This window comes from Cicer arietinum, chromosome 2, assembly GCF_000331145.2.
Source record: "Cicer arietinum cultivar CDC Frontier isolate Library 1 chromosome 2, Cicar.CDCFrontier_v2.0, whole genome shotgun sequence".
In the NCBI taxonomy this organism is placed as follows: Eukaryota; Viridiplantae; Streptophyta; class Magnoliopsida; order Fabales; family Fabaceae; genus Cicer; species Cicer arietinum.
Window position 1 is genome coordinate 44,042,055 of NC_021161.2, and position 12,914 is coordinate 44,054,968.

Sequence of the window (12,914 nt, forward strand, 5' to 3'; positions counted from 1 at the left end):
TTGTAACTAATTAGAGAAACTGAAAACCATTTTTTTTACCAGTCAGACTCAGTATACATGATAAAAAACAAATGACAAAGTTTGGAGTTTAAAAAAAAGAAACTAAGGGACAAATGAAAAAGGTCAGCAAACAATCAGATCAAACAAATAAAAGCTAAAATCGTGAATAGATCAGAGGTGCAGAAAAATACAGATTATGAGCAAATATTTTAAACATCAAACAAGAAATTGATGGAGAAGGACAAAGGCATGCAAGAAAGCAACTAAACGGATCAAAAACTCTATAAAAACACCTTATCAATTTCAAAAAGAAAGATGGGAGATTAACACTACTGATATAAAAAACACGTGAAAAGAAGAAGATAAGTAAGAAATCATCAGAGGGTGCATCAGTAACAAATAGCAAATAACAATCGAACATGTATTTTTTTTATACAATAAATTTGTTTCTTGATCTTCACTGTACAACTGCTTTTTGTTAAAAAATGCAGATTTTTTTTAAATCAAGCGTAACGGGAAAAACATAAAATAAAAGATTCAAACCTGCGACATGCTGTCATCGTCGAAAACGTTGTTGTCGTGGTCGCTGCGGCCGCTGTCGCTGTTTCCTTATTTATTTATTTTATTTTATTTTATTTTATTCTATTTATTTATTCATTCATTTATTTATTTTAATGAACTAATCTAAAATCGACTTACTTATTAGATGTAACTCTTTTTTTTTTTTTTTTTTATCTCTGAGTTGTTAAAACACAAGTTGTACTACTTGGTAGTTTTGAAACTCAATCGAGAATAATAAAATAATTTTTAGAGGATTAAATTAGATGTGACATCTTCTTTATTCCTTGAATTTTGGGACACGAGTTGTACAGCTTGATCGTCTTAAAACTCGTATTTTAAAGTATTTATTCCAATCAAACTCATTTATTTTTTTTTCTATTTTGTCAAAACATTTTTTTATCACAAAACAAATTTTCTTTAAAACACACTCAACACATCAACATTTTCTACATCAAGAACTACGTAGCTTTGATTTCTCCATCGCACCGGGAGATACGTAGGAGGAAGATCACATTCTTGTCAAGCACTAAATACAAGTGAGTACAGTTATAACAATCTAATATAATTTCAAGTACAATATATAACATTTCTCAATGATATGACAAAATAAAATTTGTACTTGAAATATGATAGTGAGACTTTGAATAAACCCAAACATTTCAGGAACATTGTACAAAGTTGTTCTAAGATTAATGTTAAGATATTGAAAAAGAGTAATTCGTTAAGTATGAAGCTATGAAGTATTTATACTCCTTAGACATCACTTCAGATCAATGACAATCATTCCTAGAGGTTTGATGAACATATGCAGTGATCTGGGTTTAATCTGAACTGAAAAATTGCATTGTTTCGCGGTTGTATTTGGCTACAGCAGGAGTGTAATCGAATTCACCTATTTGTAACGTTCAATTTTATTTGAATTTTGAAGCTTATATTCGAATACAATCCTTGAAGCTTTTATTTTTAGGTTTTATACTTCTATTTAATTATTTCTCTCTCTTTTCTAAACTCGACAATGATTTTCAATTATTATTATTAAATGTTTTTTTCCTGAACATTGGAGATCTAAGATGTTGTTTATGAAAGGGGATTAACAATCCTTGAAAATAGAAACAAAAAATGCAGCTGCCTGAATCGGAGATAGAAGAAAATGACAAGAAAACACTTAGAAAAAAATAGGGAAAACTAGATTGCATGCCTACTTAGTGTAAATTAGGGAAAAATAATAAACTTGGAGACTCAAAAATTTTAATCACCTGTGTCAGGCAAATCAAGAGAGATTGTTTTTGCTTTTTATAAATGGTTCATTTCTTATATGATCAGGACTAGCTAGTTTTTCATAAGAAACAGAGGAAAAAATATGGATAATTATCCACAACCAATTGCAATCTCCACTAATTATGTCAAATTTTTAAATCTAAAAAAAATTAATGAAATACACATGATTGATTTAAATTTATTGTTAACAATCAAGAAAATATATTACAAAGTACAAAAAATAACACATCTACTTAATATAAGAATATAACATGTTGATTAAAATACATAATTGTCCTTATTCAACTCATTCATTTAAGGAATTTTAGTCCAAATCAAGAAAATAATATGTAGATTGAAATACATAAGTGTCCTTATTCAAGTCATTAATTTAAGGACATTTTAGTCTAAATCATTTATAAACTTTTTTATGCAGAAAAGTTTGATGGAAAAGTAAATTGCTAACAATCAAGAAAATATATTACAAAGTTTAAAAAATAACATATCTACTTAATATAAGAATAGAACATGTTGATTAAAATACATAATTGTCCTTATTTAACTCATTCATTTATGGGATTTTAGTTCAAATCAAGAAAATAATATGTAGATTGAAATACATAAGTGTCCTTATTCAAGTCATTAATTTAAGGACATTTTAGTCTAAATCATTTATAAACTTTTTTATGCAGAAAAGTTTGATGGAAAAGTAAATTGCTAACAATCAAGAAAATATATTACAAAGTTTAAAAAATAACATATCTACTTAATATAAGAATAGAACATGTTGATTAAAATACATAATTGTCCTTATTTAACTCATTCATTTATGGGATTTTAGTTCAAATCAAGAAAATAATATGTAGATTGAAATACATAAGTGTCCTTATTCAAGTCATTAATTTAAGGACATTTTAGTCTAAATCATTTAAACACTTTTTTATGCAAAAAAACTTGATGGGAAAGAAAGTTGCTAACAATCAAGAAAATATATTACAAAGTATAAAAAATAACAATCTATTTAATATAAGAATAGAACATGTTGATTAAAATACATAATCGTCTTTATTCAACTCATTCATTTAAGGAATTTTAGTCTAAATAAAAAAGATATAGATTGAAATACATAATTGCCCTTATTCAAGTCATCAATTTAAGATCATTTTAGTCTAAATCATTTATGCAATTTTTGACACAAAAAATTTGATGCGAAAGAAGGTTACTAACGATCTAGATAATATACTACTACCAAATAAAATAAAAAAACACAAATTCACGATAACATACCAAGATTAATAATTGGTAACTACAATTTAACATAGAATCAAAGAAATCACAATAACAAACAAAGAGAAAATAAATTGCCATAAACAAAGATAGAAAAATGGGCTACACATATTTCACAACAGATGAAAGACATAAAATCAAGAGAGGAAAAAAAATGGGGGGCAGGAGGTGACGGTAAATAAAGAGAGAAAGTGACATTGGTGGTGGGTTTGGAGGAGATGAGAGAAATCATCTCAATTTGAAGACGTGTGAAAGAGAGAGAGGAAAATTATAAAAATGTTTATTTTTTTTTAATTTGGCCAAATAAAGGTAAAAAGGCTTTTTTTTTTATAACAAGGGGAAAATCTAATCAACATCAACTTATTTAAAGTAAAAATAAATAAATTTATGTCTAACACAAATTACTTTACTGCTTATCTGTTTTCCGCTTTCCCTTCTTAATTATCAAAGGACAAAAGTAACATATTTACCTCTCAATTACTGCAACTCTGATTTTGCTTCCTTTAAGACTCATGGTAAAAATCGTTTTGGTATATTCTCTCTACTGTATATGTATTTTACAACTAAATTTCTCATTTAATTGATGTGTTAATTGTGAATTATATTACCTTTTCAAAACAATTATTGCAATTCATTATCTTTAGCATGTTTACATATTACTTTATATTTTAAATACTAATTTATATGCAATCTCAATTTTATATCTAATATAATAGTTAGATGAAGATTTTCAATAGGACAGATAATTAATTCAAATTTATCATATTATATCATTGTGTAGTTTATGCAAAATAAAATGCAGTATAATTAAAATTTTATATATTATTTATTTTTATGTTTTCTCATAATCTTTTATATGCAAAAATCTTCGTATTGTCTTTTATCTTATTTTATTGAACCAATATTTATAATTATAAATATAATATTTATAATATTATATTTATAGGCATAGGTAAATTAATATGTAATACGTGAAATAAATGAAGAATGAAAAATTATCCAAAATAAATATTTTTTTAGAAATTATAGCTTAATAAAATAAAACGCATGAGAAGTCAGTCAATGGATTAAAAATATACTTAATATGATTAAACAAATAAGGTTTGCACATTATTAGCATTAAAGTATTTTCAATTATGATATTTTTGAAAATCGTCTCTTTACTTATAAATAAGTACATACTGTTTTATTATATAGCTCACTATAAAATATCTATATTTTATTTGTAAAGATATATATTTATCACAAAACTCAATCACACAAAAATAATAATTAATTTGAAATCTACTTAATTCTAAAGTACCTTTTATGATATATAATCTTTCTTTGAAACGACGATTTCATTGCACCTAAGGGACATTATGTTTTGTCTAACCCCCCTTTAACTTAGCTTACTATTTTAATAGGCAAAATATTTTATAGTCCCAAAAAAGGGATTATGGTATTTTGCAAGATTAATCAATCATTCTATCAAATATTTTATCAAATATTTGTGTATTTGAGTTTGGAAATAATTTTTTTTACCAAATTAATTAAAGAACAATGAATTATTAAAAAATAATATTAAGTAAATTTTAACTTTTAATTTTGCTTAACGTTTATTATTAAGATACACGAAATAGAAAAACCTCTTACAAAATCAAAATGGATGTTTAAAATATTTTGTTTGCATTCTTGTTTTTCATTAATCGATAAAGTGTCCAGGAAAACTTTTAGAAATAGAATTTCCAAACAATAAGAATTTGTTTTAGGAAGGATATTTTGAATAAAAACACTTTAAACAGAAATCAATGTTGTTCAAAATTTCATAATTAGGTTTAAAATATTAAACTCGTTAAATTTCTGTTTAGATAAAGTATTAAACAAAAATTACTTTAAACTGTATTCTTACCTTTTTTTAAATATTATAATTTTGTAACACTTCATTTTTCGTAAGACTGGTTTGTATGTTAAAATTATAGGTATTTTGTTGCTTCTATATAATTGTTTAGAGCAACTTCTCTTTTGATTCCGAATGAATCTGGAATCCAAAAAAAACCTATAAACGTCCTGACTTGGAGAGCTAAGTCATAAAAGTGAGATTATGTCTTAAAATTGGTTCGTTGAATTCTTTTTGCTTTGAACGTTGTGAAAATTCACTCAACGAGTCCAAATTCATGTGTGTTTGAATGAAATAATTATTTTTTTAGACAATGCAATTTTTTAAGAAAATTCAAATCCTCAAACAAATTATTTTATTTGAATAATATAAAATTTAAAAATTTTTAAAATAAAAAGATCTTATGAGGTATTTTGTCAAAATTGAATTTAGAGAATTTCAAACACTACCTAAAACATAAGAATTCAAAATTCCCTGTTACTATATAATATATAAATTATAAAATGGTTCTTATAATTTTTGGAAGTTTATAATTTTGATCTTTTATATTTCAAAATTTGTATATTAATCTCTCTATATATAGATATATATATTTTGCAAATCTGCCTCTAATTTTTTTCAAGTTTTGCAAATTAGTTCCTAAAATTGAAAAATAATCCCTTGACTTTTACAAATTTTAGTTTTGGTCCAAATATATTTTTTATTTTTGTTCCAAAACTTTTGAAATTTATAAAAAAAATGTCAAATTTTAAAGAACATTTATGTTATCCAAACAACAAATTTTTGGAATGAGAAATTCAACTGATTTTCGGAATGAGAAATTCAATTGAAGTGTTTGAATTGTCTGAAATTTTAATTTTTTTAGAATTTCCAATTATTCAATCCAAATTTATTTGAATGAGGAATTTCAACAAAGGAAAATAATTTTTTAAAGAAATATGAATGACTTGTCTTAATATCTTTTGTTTAAATAAAAAAATAAGGATAAAATTTAAAATTCTAGGATTTTAGGGAGAATTTCCAATTGACTAATTTCAGATAATTTGAAATACAACCTTAAATGAGAGAATTTTACAATTCCCAAAAATTATTGTGATCTCAATCTATCTATCTATGTGGCACAATTCTCTCTCTCTCAGCAACTACAAATCTCTATGCGATATAGTTCCTATGCTCAATCGCGCTCATCCACCGTCACCGAAATTTTTCCCTGCAAATAGCATTTTGCTTGAAAAAGTGAGTTTCAAATCGCGGTTTGTATTAGAATCTCTTCTACTCTACCAATTTGTTGATTCTGAATTTTGGATCATTTTTATGCGAAAGAGTTTTTATTGTGATACAATAATTATATAACTTGTTTTTGGATATATACACTGATTAACTTGTCTCTCTCTCTCTCTCTTTCTCTCTTTTTATAAAGAAATTAATAAACTTGTTTCTCATTATTTATCGTCTTTAGAAATGCACAAATTACGCCTAATCCACAATGAGTTGGAACCAGAGAATATTGTTTGTTGAAAAAAGCAATTTTAATTTTTATAAAAAATTATTAAAATTTTAATTAAGTTTTTCTATATTTAAATGTATAATCTAAAATTTATTACTTTATTTAAATTGATTATTTTAAAACTTAAATGAAATTATGCAAGAACAAATTTATGAGAGAAGAAAGTTAAATTAATTATTTGAAAAAATAAAAGAAATTATGAGAGAATGAAAATTTAAAAATGAACTTTGGGCAAACAACAAATTTTGCAAATATAAGGAGTCCAATTACTTGATCCAAACAATACATTTTGTAAATGAAGCAATTGAATTTCATGGAATTTTAAATTGCTTTGGATATTGTTTAGGTGAGTATAATAAAAACAACCTTTTTATTAGGCTTTGCATGCGAAATATTGGTCGTTTCTACATAAACAGGGATATTGTCAACTCACCTGAAGTGTTGTTGCATGTGTGGGCAGTAGGTAAGTACATGCAAACACACTATCAAATTACTCACAATATTCTTATGTTGTTAGTATGTTTTGTCTGAGGTGAAAAGTGACACTGAGACATGCCTGTTATGTTGGTTGTCGAGCGCAGGTACTTTGGACACCCAATTGAGAGTGTGTTGTGTTGTTAGTTGCATTTAGGGACATTTCTTCGCTCATCTAAAGGTGGAGAGACAAAATTTTGTACTCACCAGGATGGTTAGAGTAAAATTATATTGCTAGTTGTAGTGAGGCTTCCACAAACTTTACTAGAGATGTGTAGTTAACACGACTAACATTTATTTAGCGACTCTTTGAAGTAATATTGGATGAACGTAGGTTGTGGTTAACCATTCATCACCTAGGACAATTGATAATTATATTGGAGGTTTGTTTTATTTAATTTTTATTTAAAATTATCTTTAATGATTATATGTGATATATGACTATTGATGTGTTTTGTTGAATTGATATGTCAACATGTTATTATTATTAATTTATATTACCTCATGGTAGATGATTTTGGCTAAAATGATGGTTGAGTGTGCATTAGTGAGATAATATGTAATTAATTATGAAATAAGGATACGACAACTATGCTGAGGTTTTGTTTGATTATTTTTAAAAATATTGAATGAAGAGGTCGTATCAATAGTTAGTTTAGTCACAACCCAAAAGTGGTGTGACACACAACCACTATTAATTAAAAATATTTGTAAAGTAAATGACAAAATCATAACGACATAAAGTGTCATAACTCATGAGATGATTAAAGGATGAAAGACTCATACTTTTGCATTATGTTGGGGGTGAAGTCCACAACCGTGTATGTACGGATGCACGAAGTTGATTGCTGGTCTAAATCCTAACCAAGATATTTAAATAAAGTGTATTTGGCAGGATAATGCTAGGGTTAAGTTATCCAAACCTGTTTTGGTTGTGATAAACTTATAACACCTAGACTTCACGTGAATTCATGTGGTGTTGCTCTTGATAATTAGGAGGACATTGGTGGCATATAGATCATGTGATAATATAATTATGGTAAATGGAACGATTTCCTTGAGAATGTCAGTGGCACGAGTGCGCATTAACATGTATTCATGATTAATTAGGTTTCATTTGAGATAATGAGATTCAAGGATGATTGATATGATTGATATGCACGAAGTTGATTGCTGGTCTAAATCCTAACCAAGATATTTAAATAAAGTGTATTTGGCAGGATAATGCTAGGGTTAAGTTATCCAAACCTGTTTTGGTTGTGATAAACTTATAACACCTAGACTTCACGTGAATTCATGTGGTGTTGCTCTTGATAATTAGGAGGACATTGGTGGCATATAGATCATGTGATAATATAATTATGGTAAATGGAACGATTTCCTTGAGAATGTCAGTGGCACGAGTGCGCATTAACATGTATTCATGATTAATTAGGTTTCATTTGAGATAATGAGATTCAAGGATGATTGATATGATTGATATGCACGAAGTTGATTGCTGGTCTAAATCCTAACCAAGATATTTAAATAAAGTGTATTTGGCAGGATAATGCTAGGGTTAAGTTATCCAAACCTGTTTTGGTTGTGATAAACTTATAACACCTAGACTTCACGTGAATTCATGTGGTGTTGCTCTTGATAATTAGGAGGACATTGGTGGCATATAGATCATGTGATAATATAATTATGGTAAATGGAACGATTTCCTTGAGAATGTCAGTGGCACGAGTGCGCATTAACATGTATTCATGATTAATTAGGTTTCATTTGAGATAATGAGATTCAAGGATGATTGATATGTTTTCAAATGTGTTGTGTGTACTACTAATTTATATACTTTACTATTTCATTCTCATTTTTATGGTTATATGTAAATTTTATCCCTCTAGTTTGTGGTTGTGTTCTCTATACTCTATTTTATAGATATATAAGAAGAAGACAATATCCGAATGAGTATCAATGTATTTGGTGACAAGTTTGAGACTCCTCATCTGGATTGATTTAATGCAGTATGAGGCAGATGATGTTTGATAGATTGATATGAGTATAGGGATAATCAATTACGTGGGGAACATGACATATACTTATAAATTTCCAGACATGGACGACACTTGTTGGATAGGTCCCACCAGGATTGTCCAGCATTTGTCATTTCGTGGTATCTAGGAAACTCATAGAGCTATCCATCATGCCCCAATTTACATTTACTTTCTTCGAATTTGTGGCGATGCATGCACCAATTAGTCGAAGTTTTTTAAATAAGAACTGGACATGGGGATTAACATGTTAGAACAAAGGAGACTGCACGAGTGACCTCATCCTCAACCAGACCTTAGGTGTTTGGGTAAACTTGTAGGCCACCCTAGGTTAGTTGCCATGAAATGAGAGGGACTGGCATTGACGTGTAGTTAGCTCGACATGGTCTCGTTCCTTTTGTACTTTTGGCTTGTTTGGAGTCTCTTTTCTTTTGGTGAGTTGTTGTCATTGCCTGATTTGTTGTAGTTATGATACCTATGTAGTTGGCTTACGTAACGTATTAAACCATTTAAAAAAAACCCAAAAAAATGCTTACAAGAACTAAATTGATCAGTAAATGATTCAAAGAAGCATTAGAATCAGATTTTGAGAAAGGAAACCATAAATAAGAATATAGTATAATAAATTTATATGTCATAGTTAATCTAACTAGTTTATATTGAACCGTTGGAATTTCAAAATTGTAAGGTCAAAATTATCGTTATTTTAACTATATAAGATTGAATGGTTGGATTCTCCAAAATAGAATTTCTAAGTCATTATTAGCCTAATTAGTTAAGATTGAATATTAAATAATTGAAATTATAGTTATAATTTATATGTCTTAGTTAATCAAATTAGTTTAGATTTAATTGTTGGATCATTAAAATAATAATCTCTAAGTAATAATATGTCTAGTTAGGTTAGATTGAATAGTGTAACTAGGCTTAATTGAAGTGTTGGATTATCATAATTAGAACTTCTAAGTCATAGTTAATTTAATTAATTTAGCTTAAATCGTTGGATCCTCTAAAAAACAATTCCAACCATTATTTTCTATTTTCGATGTTCTAATTATTCAATCTGACATAATTAAACAAACAATAACTTAGAAATTTTATTTTTGATGATTCAATGGTTAAATCTAACTAATTAGACTAACGACGATATATAAATTATAATTTCGATGATCTTACAATTAGAGCTTACCTAATTACACTAACAATTACTTAAAATTCTTATAAGATGAATCAACAATTCAATCTCAACTAATTAGCATGATTAAGACTTATGAATTCTAATTTGGATGATCGAACAGTTCAATCTAACTTAATTACACAAACAATTACTTGAAGATTATAATTTTGATGTTCCAACGTAGAGCTGTCAAAACGGGTTATCCGATCCATATAGGGCCGGTCCTAACTAGTTATGGGCTTCTTCAGATCGGGCTAAAAAGTCTATTTTAATATTGATTGATAAAATACTACATGAGTCTGGCTATAGATGGGTTACGAGCCAGATGGGTAATCCGCATATTTTTTTTATAGTATTTTTTTTGACTCATTATATTTGGTTTGAATTTTTGTTGATGTCCATTTTAAAAAATTACGGTATACTACTTATGCATTAAGTATTAATCAATTTGAATGTCCATTTAAAAAAATTATGGTTTACTCTTTATACAGAAACTAAGTTTAGATTTTTCAATTAACACAAAATCAATTCAAAATTTTCAAAACAACACATTATCCAAACAACACACAAATTAAAATAAGTCCAAATTATCCTAAAGTTAGAGATATTATCTAACAAACACAAATGAATTTAGATTTGTCTAACATAACCCAAACTTAAGCTAAATTCAAATAGAGTGTTAAACAATTCTAATCCGACTTAAAAAAAAAAATAGACTCGTTGAGTAATGTTCACATTTTCCAAAGTGTTGGATGATTGTCCACTTAAGAAAATAAAGAAATTGAAAATTGTTAAAAGTATATAACAAACTAAAGATAATATTCTATCACAAAATGAGCTAACTCGAATGGGTAACGTGTTTATATGGATCGGGCTAAAAAGCCTCGGAAAAATTCGAGCTGAAATTATTTGGCCCAAACCCTGTGTTTTAGCAGGCTGGCCCATTCGGGCTAACCTATTTTGACAACTATAATATAACGGTTTAATTTGACCTAATTAAACTGAGTTGTTGGATCATAAAATTATAATTTCTAAGTTTTAATCAGTCTATCTATTTAGTTAAGATTGAAATGTTGGATCATCAAAATTGAGAGTTCTAAATTATTCTTTGTATAATTAGTATAGACTGAACGATTGAATTATCAAAATTAGACTTTCCAAATTATATTTGGTTTATTTACTTAAAAAATTATAATTTTGATGATCTAATTCAATCTTAACTAATTAGACTTCTTATGACTTAAAATTTTAAATTTTTATGAATGAATGGTTCATAAAAAATTTTCCCGCTTATTATGACTTAATATTTATTAGCCACCACAACTTCAAATTTTCCCGCTTTTTTTGAAAGTCGCATTGTTATTAAGCTTTAACTAGCCAATACGGGGTTTTCTCTAAGCAATACAAATTTATTATATATATTTAAAACAGACTCTCAAATGCCACCTCACCCCCGAATGCTACCTCATTCTATTTCATCCACTATACAAATATTTCCTCTCATCTTTTCTCCCCTATTAATCATGCTCTCAATGTCTAATCTCCTTCACCAACTTCTTTAATCTCTTTAATCCATATTTCTCCTCTTCCTTCCATAATTTATTTAATACCTCCAAAATCTATTTTATAATATTATTTTATAATAAATTTATAAATTATAAAATTATTTTACAATTATTTATAATAAATTTATAAATTATTTTACAATTTGATAATAATTTATAATTTATATTATTATCAAATTATTTTATAAGTTATTTTATAATAAATTTATAAATTATTTTATAACATTATTAGTCATTTATCAATGGTAATAATTTATATTATTAGTCATTAAATTCAATAGAAAAAAACTACATATTCACTCATAAATATCGACATAAATATTCTACTTTTATGAACAATTATATTATTCCACTTATGGTGAGTAATGATTTTATAGTTAAAAATTCAATTACTCATTAATGTCAATCCATTTATAATTTCTTTCAATTTATGTCAATTCATTTTTTAGTAACATTTTATACAATAAAAATATTTATTCTATTTGACAAAAAATACACAAATTTATAAAAAATAATCATAAAATAAGAATATATGAAAAATTATTAAAAAAGTTACTTCCAATTATTAAAATACACAAATTTATTTAAAATTATAATATATGAATATATTAAAAAATATAATGAACAAAAGTTTACTATATATATGTGTTTTGAAAAAATATGTTAACACTAAATTTTTATCAATTAAATTATATATTTATAATTGAATGCTATTTTTTATTTTAATTTTTCTTATTATAATGATAATTTGAATGTTAAAAAATAAATGAAAATTTAAGTATTGCATAAAATTAAATTATTTTTTAATAAAATTTATTTTTGGTACATATCAACATAACTATAATTCAATTGCACAAACAATTAGTTAAAACTTTTATATACCTAAAATTGATTTAAAGTATATGTAAATCTTTAATAAAATTAATTTCAAACTCTTGATGAAATATATTCAATAATTGTTTTTTACAACAACTTCTCATGCTCACAATTAAAAAAGCATACTAATAAAATAAATAAATTTAGACTACGTTACAATATAATTCAACATTAACAATTTTTTAAAATAAAAAATATTAAATAGTCAATCATATTTTTAAATTTTTATATCTTATTTTTGGATATGCATTTTACATTTTATTTCATCAAATAAATACAAGTACCATTATATGTT